The sequence below is a fragment of the Lycorma delicatula genome, chromosome 1 (assembly GCF_047948215.1).
Source record: "Lycorma delicatula isolate Av1 chromosome 1, ASM4794821v1, whole genome shotgun sequence".
Classification (NCBI taxonomy): Eukaryota; Metazoa; Arthropoda; class Insecta; order Hemiptera; family Fulgoridae; genus Lycorma; species Lycorma delicatula.
In genome coordinates this window covers 294,288,737-294,297,837 of record NC_134455.1, presented here as the reverse complement: position 1 = coordinate 294,297,837, position 9,101 = coordinate 294,288,737, and the positions used below count along the sequence as shown (strand labels likewise).

The 9,101-nt window shown below is 37.1% G+C and overlaps 1 protein-coding gene across 1 annotated transcript in view; it reads right to left on the bottom strand.

Annotated features, from left to right (window-relative positions):
* Nucleotides 1-5,626: 5,626 nt before the first annotated feature.
* ND-B16.6 (NADH dehydrogenase (ubiquinone) B16.6 subunit) overlaps nt 5,627-9,101 on the bottom strand; it is a 28,838-nt gene continuing 25,363 nt past the window's right edge. Inside the window, exon 4 of the mRNA XM_075379622.1 lies at nt 5,627-5,837. The gene's annotated coding sequence lies outside the window, so the exon portion shown is untranslated. The remainder of the gene's footprint in view (nt 5,838-9,101) is intronic.

Sequence of the window (9,101 nt, the reverse complement as noted above, 5' to 3'; positions counted from 1 at the left end):
TTTTAAGGCTTACAAGTTTGGTTTATTTTCATTACTTACAACATTACAATGATTTAAATGAAAGATAGCTGTGTATATCTGGGAAGGTATCTTATCTCTAATAGACAAATTAGCACAACTTAAATCAGTGATAATCAGACAATTTATACATTAAAAATAATTCTGGAGCTTGCATCTTCTGCCAATATTTACAACTGCAGTCATTTCTTATTACTTCTATCTCTCACCTTATTTCTACACATTTTATATCTGTAAGATATGATTTAAACCCGTTATGATCTACAACTGATATACCTATCTTCAATTTTTGAGTTCAGATTTATAATCAAAAGTTTTTTTTGATTTAAAAAGATTGATACATCTTTTAACCTTAAACCCACTGTGTTTATTACCTTTTCTGCTTAAGTTACTAAAACACTCAATTGATAATTTAGTTATCTCAATTAAGAATGAGATAATCTCATGAAAAATAGCCTTTCAAATATTATTGAGAAAGATAAAAGCAAACTTGCTTGTGTAATTATTTGACCAATCTTATCATTGTGCATAAATAAAATTTAATTAACTACTCTTGTTTGAAATTAGGCATTAATTAAACAAAAAAATTATTTATTATTTATTCCTTATACTATTTTAAAGCCATACATAGTGTTTTCATGTGTACAATAAGATTTAACATTTTTATACTTTAGATTTATTAGGTTATTGATTTTTAGGTTGCAGTTTGGTTTTCCATATTATTAAACTGATTAATGAGGTGAATTTGATCACACACACTTTCTGGACTTTGCATTATACATCTGTTTATGAAAATAAACATTTTTGGACCACCTCAAATTTAATACTGGTTTTATAAATCTATGAGGCTACTGAATGCCTAAACTTTATATTCATAAATTATTTAGTTAGCTGAATTAAAAAACAGGTGAAACTTTTGTAAGCAGTTAATATACGTAAGGCAGATATTTCATTATTTCTTTTGTCTCACTTTATTACCTAATATATACTTATATGCTTATCTTTTTTTATGTTTTGGATGAAATGGAAGTATTATAATAACAAAAAAAAAAAAAAAACTGTTACAGAATCAATATAAAAATATTCTAGTTTGATATGAATGCTCTAATTTAAAAATAATATTTGTGTAACAATGTAATACACAATAATATTTGTGTAATAATGTATATTCTTAAACATAAGAAAAATATCTTTAAAAAGAATTAATTGCATTATTTTATGCTCACTGCAGTGCTAAAAATCAATCAATTTTTATCTTGAATCATATTTAGAGGGATGATTTCAAAAGTTTAGGTCAACTTTATCTTCCTAAATAATTTAATTAAAATATTTTAATTTCAATATAGTATTTGATTTCCTAAAATTCTTTTGTAGGGAACTGAGAATTGTTTCAATCCTTGAATTTAAAGTCTCAAGCAAATATTGAAGCTAGAAAAAGATATCGAATCAATTACACCATGATGTAAGAGAGTTGAGTAATTATTTATGTTTCTCAATTTTGTCTTTCCAAATTTAGCATACCAGAGAATTTTAGAAATTTTTAATGTGTACTTCGTACAGTGAAAATCTATTAACTTTCATGATGACTTCTTGATATTTTAATAAAAATTAAAATTTACCTTGATCTTGGAACAATTTCACAGATGTCATATCCACAGTTGTTCATTACTACCTTTACAGACATTCTGTAATATGTTTTATCTACTTAGCATTTGTTTGTCAAAAAATAATTTTTTAGTTATGTTGGAAATAATTTATTGTTTGTCAGCAAAGTATTTTTTCTTTTTATCTAAATATTGTAAATAATGCCAATCAATTAATAAAAGAAACAAAACATGTCTATAAAGAGTTTAAACAGTTAATTTTTTGGGTTAAACATCTGCACATATGCAAATGTACATACATGAGATCTGATCAAAAAAAGGTAATGAGAATTTTTTGTCTGCGTTGCATCGTGTCAATAGAGTTATTTTTTTCTGCATATTGGTAGTTCTGTTAGTGACATACATGTCAATTTATGTTTGGCAAGCAAAGAAGCAAGGCATATTTTACTGCAGTGATTATTTGTGAGGCAAAATGTTGCATCAGAGAATTTGTCTTATATTTTGGGTTAAAAAAAGAATTGAGAGCAGCAAAGCATTTAAAATGTTAAAGAAGGCAATGATACTGTGTCACAAACACAAGTTTATGAGTTCATAAACGCTTTCAGCTTGGCCAAGAAGATATTGAATGTGGTGTGAGATTGGGCATCCTAGCACATCAATCACTGATGAAAATGTTAAAGACAGTGCTTGCTAATTGGAGAATCACCATTAGAGAGGTACCTAAGAAATAGGAATTTCATGCAGCTCAAGTAAAATTATTTCTATTAATTTTTTTGATATGAACCAGATTGCAGCCAAATTTATTCTGAAACTGCTAGGATTTTCAACAAAAACAGGATCTTTGAATAAATGCTTATTGACATAGCTGACTGATCCAATGCATCAAAACTGGTGATGAAACGTGGATGTATGGCTATAACATTGAGAAGGGCCCAATTGTCTCAATGGAACCACTACTTTCTGGGCAAAGAGCAAAAAAATGCACAAGTACAGACAAATATGAAGGTCCTTGTAACTGTTTCCTTCCTTCAACTACAACAGAACTGTTATCACAAATTACTACAGCAAGGTCATACAGTCAACAAAGAATATTACCTAAAGGTTTAACGCAATTTGTGTGAGGCAGTCTGGAGAAAATGACTCAAACTTTGTAAAGACAACTTGTGGATTTTGCACTATGGCAATACACCAGTGCACAATTCTTTACTCTTATCCAATATTTCTTGGTGAAATATAACACCATTGTGATGCCTCTCAACCACCCTATTCTCCAGACATGGTTCCCTGTGACCAAACTTAAAAGGGGACTCAAGGGAGAAGGTTTTTCATAAACAGATATGATAAAGAGGAAATCCCAAGCTGAGCCAAAGGTGAGACCTAAAGAGGCATTTCAACATTTTCAAATATTGACATAAGTGTATAATACCAGGGGGAGTACTTTGAAGGGGATGGGATTAACACTGAAGATTGAATAAATACAGGGCGATTCAAAGAAACGGGAAATTTAAAAAATTAAATAACAATGAAAAATTTTTTTTAGAAAATGAATTTTATTTCATGTAATTGTACAAATGTTGCCATTTTAGGATACGTACATTTTAGTTTATTTTTTAAAGATGACAACATCTTGCAGGTGACCTCCTCTTCTACGTAAACACTCACAAAGTCTCTTCATTAAATTGTTCATGGTTTGATGTAACATCTCAACTGTAATTTCCGCAATTGCTTCTCGGATCTTTGCCTTCTGTTCTTCCGTTGTAGCAGGTCTACTGTGGAACACTGTTTTTAAGGTGACCCCACAAAATGTAATCGCAAGCTGAGAGATCAGGCGATCTGGGAGGCCATCTAATGTCACCCTTTCGTGAAATGACACGTCCAAACAATTGGCGTACAGCTGCCATTGAAATTCATGCAGTATGTGATGTTGCTCAGTCTTGTTGAAACCAGGCTGTGTTAAGAATTGGTGGAAATCTCTTTTGTTGTTCCACAACAAAGGTTTCAAGCATGGCTACGTAACGAGCCGACGTCACTGTAATCGCAAGACCGTTGTCATCCTCAAAAAATAAGGGCCTATAACACCGTAAGATGACATAGCACACACACCACACGGTCACTTTCTGGCTGTGCAACGGACGCTGGTGTAGCTGCGTAGGATTTTCTTGTGCCCAGTATCTGAAATTTTGCTTGTTAACAAATCCACTTGGAAATGCGCTTCGTCTGACATCCACAGTTCGTGAACAAACTCTTCGTTATCATTTATCTTCTGAAGCATTACATTACAGAATTATGCTCGTACAACTGCATCGTTCGGTTTCAGTTCCTGGATGATCTGCAACTTGTATGGATGGTATTGCAAGTCCTTCACTAGCACTCTTCGAACACTTTCTATGCAATTGTAAAAATGCTGAGAGACGACGGATTGACCGATGTGGACTTCGTGTGACAGCATCTTGTAAAGCTTGAAAACATTCTGTGGTGTACGGACGGTTCGCTCACGGCCTGGAGGTTTCTTTTTCATTGCCGAACCAGTTTCCTCAAAATTAGATATCCATGTTTTAATTGCATGTGCTGATGGATCACGGTCGTGCCGTCCCAGATTAAAATGACGGCAAAATTCTCTACGCGCTCCCACCACGCTATCATTGTTTTTGTAAAACGGTTTGATAGCAAATGGCATGTTGTGCACCACTCCAAGGATCCATGACAATTAAATGGCAGGTTAGGTTAAAGAGGCTGGCGCCACTTATCAAGTGGTACCAATCGCCCATGGCTACCATCACAACTTTCAAAATTTCCCGTTTCTTTGAATCACCCTGTACTTTCAGAGAAAATTAAAAATTCATGTTATTTTTTTATCAAACTTCACACACAATATAAAATATGAACAGGTACAATACATAATTTATAAAAAAATTTCTATCTTCCATATGCTGGTAATGCAATAAAATGAATATTCATGAAGCTTTCAAGAATGGAAGATCCTCATGTGTGAAGAGAACCCACCCTTACCTGTAAGCTATTACTGTATTTTTAAAACTTTCTTTAAAAATCATCTAATATACACAAGTCTTACGTAGAATTGTTCATAGAAATTATTATGTTATAGTAATTAATAGAAATTGTACATTTTCATAATACGTTTCTTAAAAATCAATTACTTTTTACTCTTTCTTTATGCACTTGACTGATATTTTTTAGGAGCCTATAATTTTTTTTGTTTGAAATTCTTAAATTAAAAATGAATGAAGAGGTACAAATGTAAAAGACTGTTTAATTAATTATTAATTAAAATCTGCAGTGTACAGCAGCCCAGGCCTCAGATAATGGGTGGTACAGAGAAATTTAAGGTTAAATAATCACTATAGTGGCTGTATGAAATACAATTTTGGAAAACAAAACACAAATATAAACACAGAGAACGTATAATTGCATATTATATAAAATCAGAACCAATTTTTGCAAACATGTGAAAGAATTTGATAAATGAAGAAACAAACTACAATTTACACATTTTATAAATATAGTATAACTTACTAACTTGAACATTTAGCAGTTGAATAGTAAATTTGGTAAGAACTTACTAAACAAACAATTACAATCCAGATCAGATCAAAGATTTTATTTACAACAGATGGGATTATAGTTTTGTTATTCGGAATCCACTTAGAGTACCAAACTGTTTATTTCAGTTTCAATTAATTGTAATTTTTAAATTACATCAGTATAGCTGAACTGTAGTAAGGTGCTTGTGGAGGGGAGTAGATGTACAGCTGTAAGTAGAGCAAAACACCTGCTAGAACGGCTCTGTTATATAGGTTAAAAATTAAAGTATGATACATTTGTACTACGGTGTACCTTAAATTTTATTAATTTTTAAATCCCACAATTTTATTTAAAAATTATGTTTTGCAAACCTTACAGCTCCATATGCTCTAGAATACAGCAATTTTTATTTATAATACTAGATCTTCTGCCTCTAACAACTGTATAAATAATATAACAAATTAAATTCTTAAACAAATTTTTTATTCAGTTGAGACAACATCCAATAAACCTAAGTACACACTACACTCTGATGTGATATTATAATATCACTAATTGCCAGTTAATTTTTAATTAACCTTTTAATTAATAATTTTTTAATTTTTCAAAATTAACACTGCAGAAATTCAGCAGCCAAACACTGAAGCAGAAGAGAGACTAAAAATATTCACACTGAAACAAAAAAAAACAAATACATAAGATACTGGTTCCATTTTTTAAATGATTAAGGAATGTATGAACATGAAGTGATTAAACAAATTGTAACAAGGAATTTATGAAAAGAAGTGTCTTAAGATCAACACAGGATTTGGTAAATTACTACAATAGTGATTTTTTTTCCAACTTTATTAAACACCCCCAAGGCAACTGGCCCTTGGGGCCAGTTGTCTTATTATCAGAGTGTCGTTACAACTGTTAGTGTCAGAGATAACTTATCACAGTTATCTCAGAGTGTCGTGGCAGTAGTCCCTGCCCACCCTATCTTGCTCCCTTCTGGGGTCTCTAGCTTCATTGGGATACACAGACTTTCTCTTATGGATAGTAAATATGCCCCTCTGCTGGGGAGCTACCCTCCCCGTTTTTACATTACCAGCTCCAGACGTGCATTCTGCACGCCCTTCACTATCCGCAATCCTCACATATCTCGAGGGTCCTCTATGCCATTATTGGGGAGTCCTGATCCCCCACTTTTGCATGAGGGCTGACAAGAACACTCTAGGCATAGGAGCTACCTCCCTAGCCATAAACATCGCCACATTTTGTAGCCAATTTTTTTTTTAATTGCACAACACAGTGACACTTCTTCAGATATTTCCTATGTGTTACGGTGCCCCACACCCATGCACCCAAACCATCACCCACCAGGCCTCCTGTGTAGTATTGCAAGGCCATCAACATACTATCGTAACACCAAATGGTCCATTAACCAAACACCAAACACATACAACTAATACTAAAAGATTAACACCTAGGCATTTGTTCCTTATGCTAAAACTATGTACACATATTTACAAGTCTCTATTGACCGCCCCTTGGCAGTTCACATAATGAACCATAGTCCCATATGCAAACAGTCGAAGAAAACACAAAAATTACACTATCAAAATAATCTTATCACTAAATACACAGCAGAACATCATATAACACTGGCAAACATCACATGGCTGTTTCCTCCTTGCCGGGCATAGCTATTCAGCAGCCCAGTCCCTGGACCTATAGAGCTGCCTCCCTGAGCTTGCCCTCCTCTTCTTTTTTCCACAGGATCCGTCCTACTATATTCTCCACAGCACTCCATTCCCTACTGCCTTGAAGCATGTACTCCACCACACTGTCTGGAATAAGCCATGCCAGTCCCAACTGCCATCTGACATGATCTCACCGAGCACAACAAAAAAACATGTGCTCGGGTGTATCTTCATAATACATACACTTTGGGGAAGTCTGTTTGCGGAATCTGTTGAGATAGGCCATGAAGTCGCTGTGACCTGAGAGGAACTGGGTAAGATAGAACCCCACCTCCCCATGTTTCCTCTGGAGCCACAGCTCGATCCTGGGAATCAGCTTCCTTGTCCATGGTCCCTTGATGGAGGCGTCCCATCGATCCTGCCACTCCTGCAGCAGCAACCTCCATGCTTCAGCCTTTGGTGTTCCTTCAAACCTTTTCTTCAACTGGGTTGCCCGCAGATGGATAGGGGGACCCTGGCTATGGTTACCACATTACCAGAAATCATGTGATATGCAGAGGCCATCTTTATTGTTGCCTTCCACTGGAGTGAGGACAGTACCCATCTCATTCCTCATAGTATCCAGCACCTTGACTCACATCAGCGCCACATACAGCAACATCAAAGTTGCCACTGAAAAGATGAGCCTCCTCTTCCCAACCCAAGGTCCCAGTTTGTTGCACATCAACTTCTCCAGAGAATCAAGGGCCTCTCCTGCCTTGTCAGTGGCCTCCTTAAGATGACAGATGAAGAGGCTGGACCTCTCAAGCCACATGCCATGGTACTTCACATATCTCAATGTGCACACTCTTGTGGCTCTGACCACAATCTCCAATTCCTTTGTCCTTCTGCGGCCAACCACCGTCGTTTTCTGTGGGGCCAAGCTTAGGCCTCTCTCCTCCAGCCAGTCATTCACCCTGCTGACCGCCACACATACAGTCTCTTCAACCTCTTCCTCATTACTGCCAGACACCAGGACCATCAGATCATCTGCATATGTTCCGACTGAGTGTCTCCTGGAAACTCCAGGCTCAGGAGGTTGTCATACACAAAGTTCCACTGTGGACTGAGCATGGAACAGCACCCTTCCATACATCCCAAACTCCACACTCACTCCTCCTCCGTGTCTGCTCAGACCCATCGCTCGTGGAGGTAGTAGAGTACAGCAATGATGTACTCAGCAAGCCCTATTGCACTCAGTGAGTCCATTACCATCCTCCACGGTACACTGTTAAAGGCTTTCTGGATATCAAGGAGGATCACCAGTGGTATCCTCCTTGAACACCACATGGCTCTCGCTCTGTCCTGTGCCCAGTCCACCACATGCTGGACAGTATCAATCGTCAACATTCCTCTTGTGAACATGTACTGTATCAGTGAGAAGCCCCCTTTCATCTCCGTTCCACCCTAATCCTCTCTGATAGAAGCCTCTCCTACAGCTTTCCTACTGTTTCTTAGCAGACAGAGGGGCCTACATTTCACTCCCTCGTAGTGTTACAACCCTGCTTGGGGAGGAGCATCAGCCTGGCCTCTTTCCACTGGTACAGGAACTTACATTCCCCAAACGGGCAGTTGAGTGCATCCAGCACTACCCACAGGTGCCTCTCCACCAACTTTGTGGCCAAAACACCTGGTAAATTGTCAGTTCCTAGACTCTTTGTAATATTAATTTGCGATGCCGCCTGCTGGAGCTTCTCAAAAGTGAAGCAGGTCTGATGTACGCTGCTGTCTCCAATATTGCCATGATATCCACCACAGACCCCTCCCCTCTTCCAATAAAGGTGGGGACCTTGGGGATATTCAACACCAACAGCTCGACCAACCCCCCAGTAGTGCAGCCAAGTCGTAGCCTATCCCCGTTGATTGCATGTCCCCCAGCTCAACACATTCGACGTTGAAGTCACTGGTAAGATTGACTGGTTTATTGCATCTCCGGGTAGCCCACTCCAGATCTCTGAGGAACCCCTCGAACTGTTCAGGAGCACAGTTCGGGGGAGATGTATCCGCAGATTGCCACATAATCGGTTAGTTCCATAACAACGAAGCCATCTCCTCTTCTGACATTGCACATCACATACCTGCTGGATACTTCTCTGATGGCTACATCCTCATTCCTGTCCAGTTTCCATGGGTTTGCAGCTACCACCCAAATATTTGGCTCGGAAATCAGGAGCAGATCAATGTCGCTGACCATCAACACCTGCCATGCCAA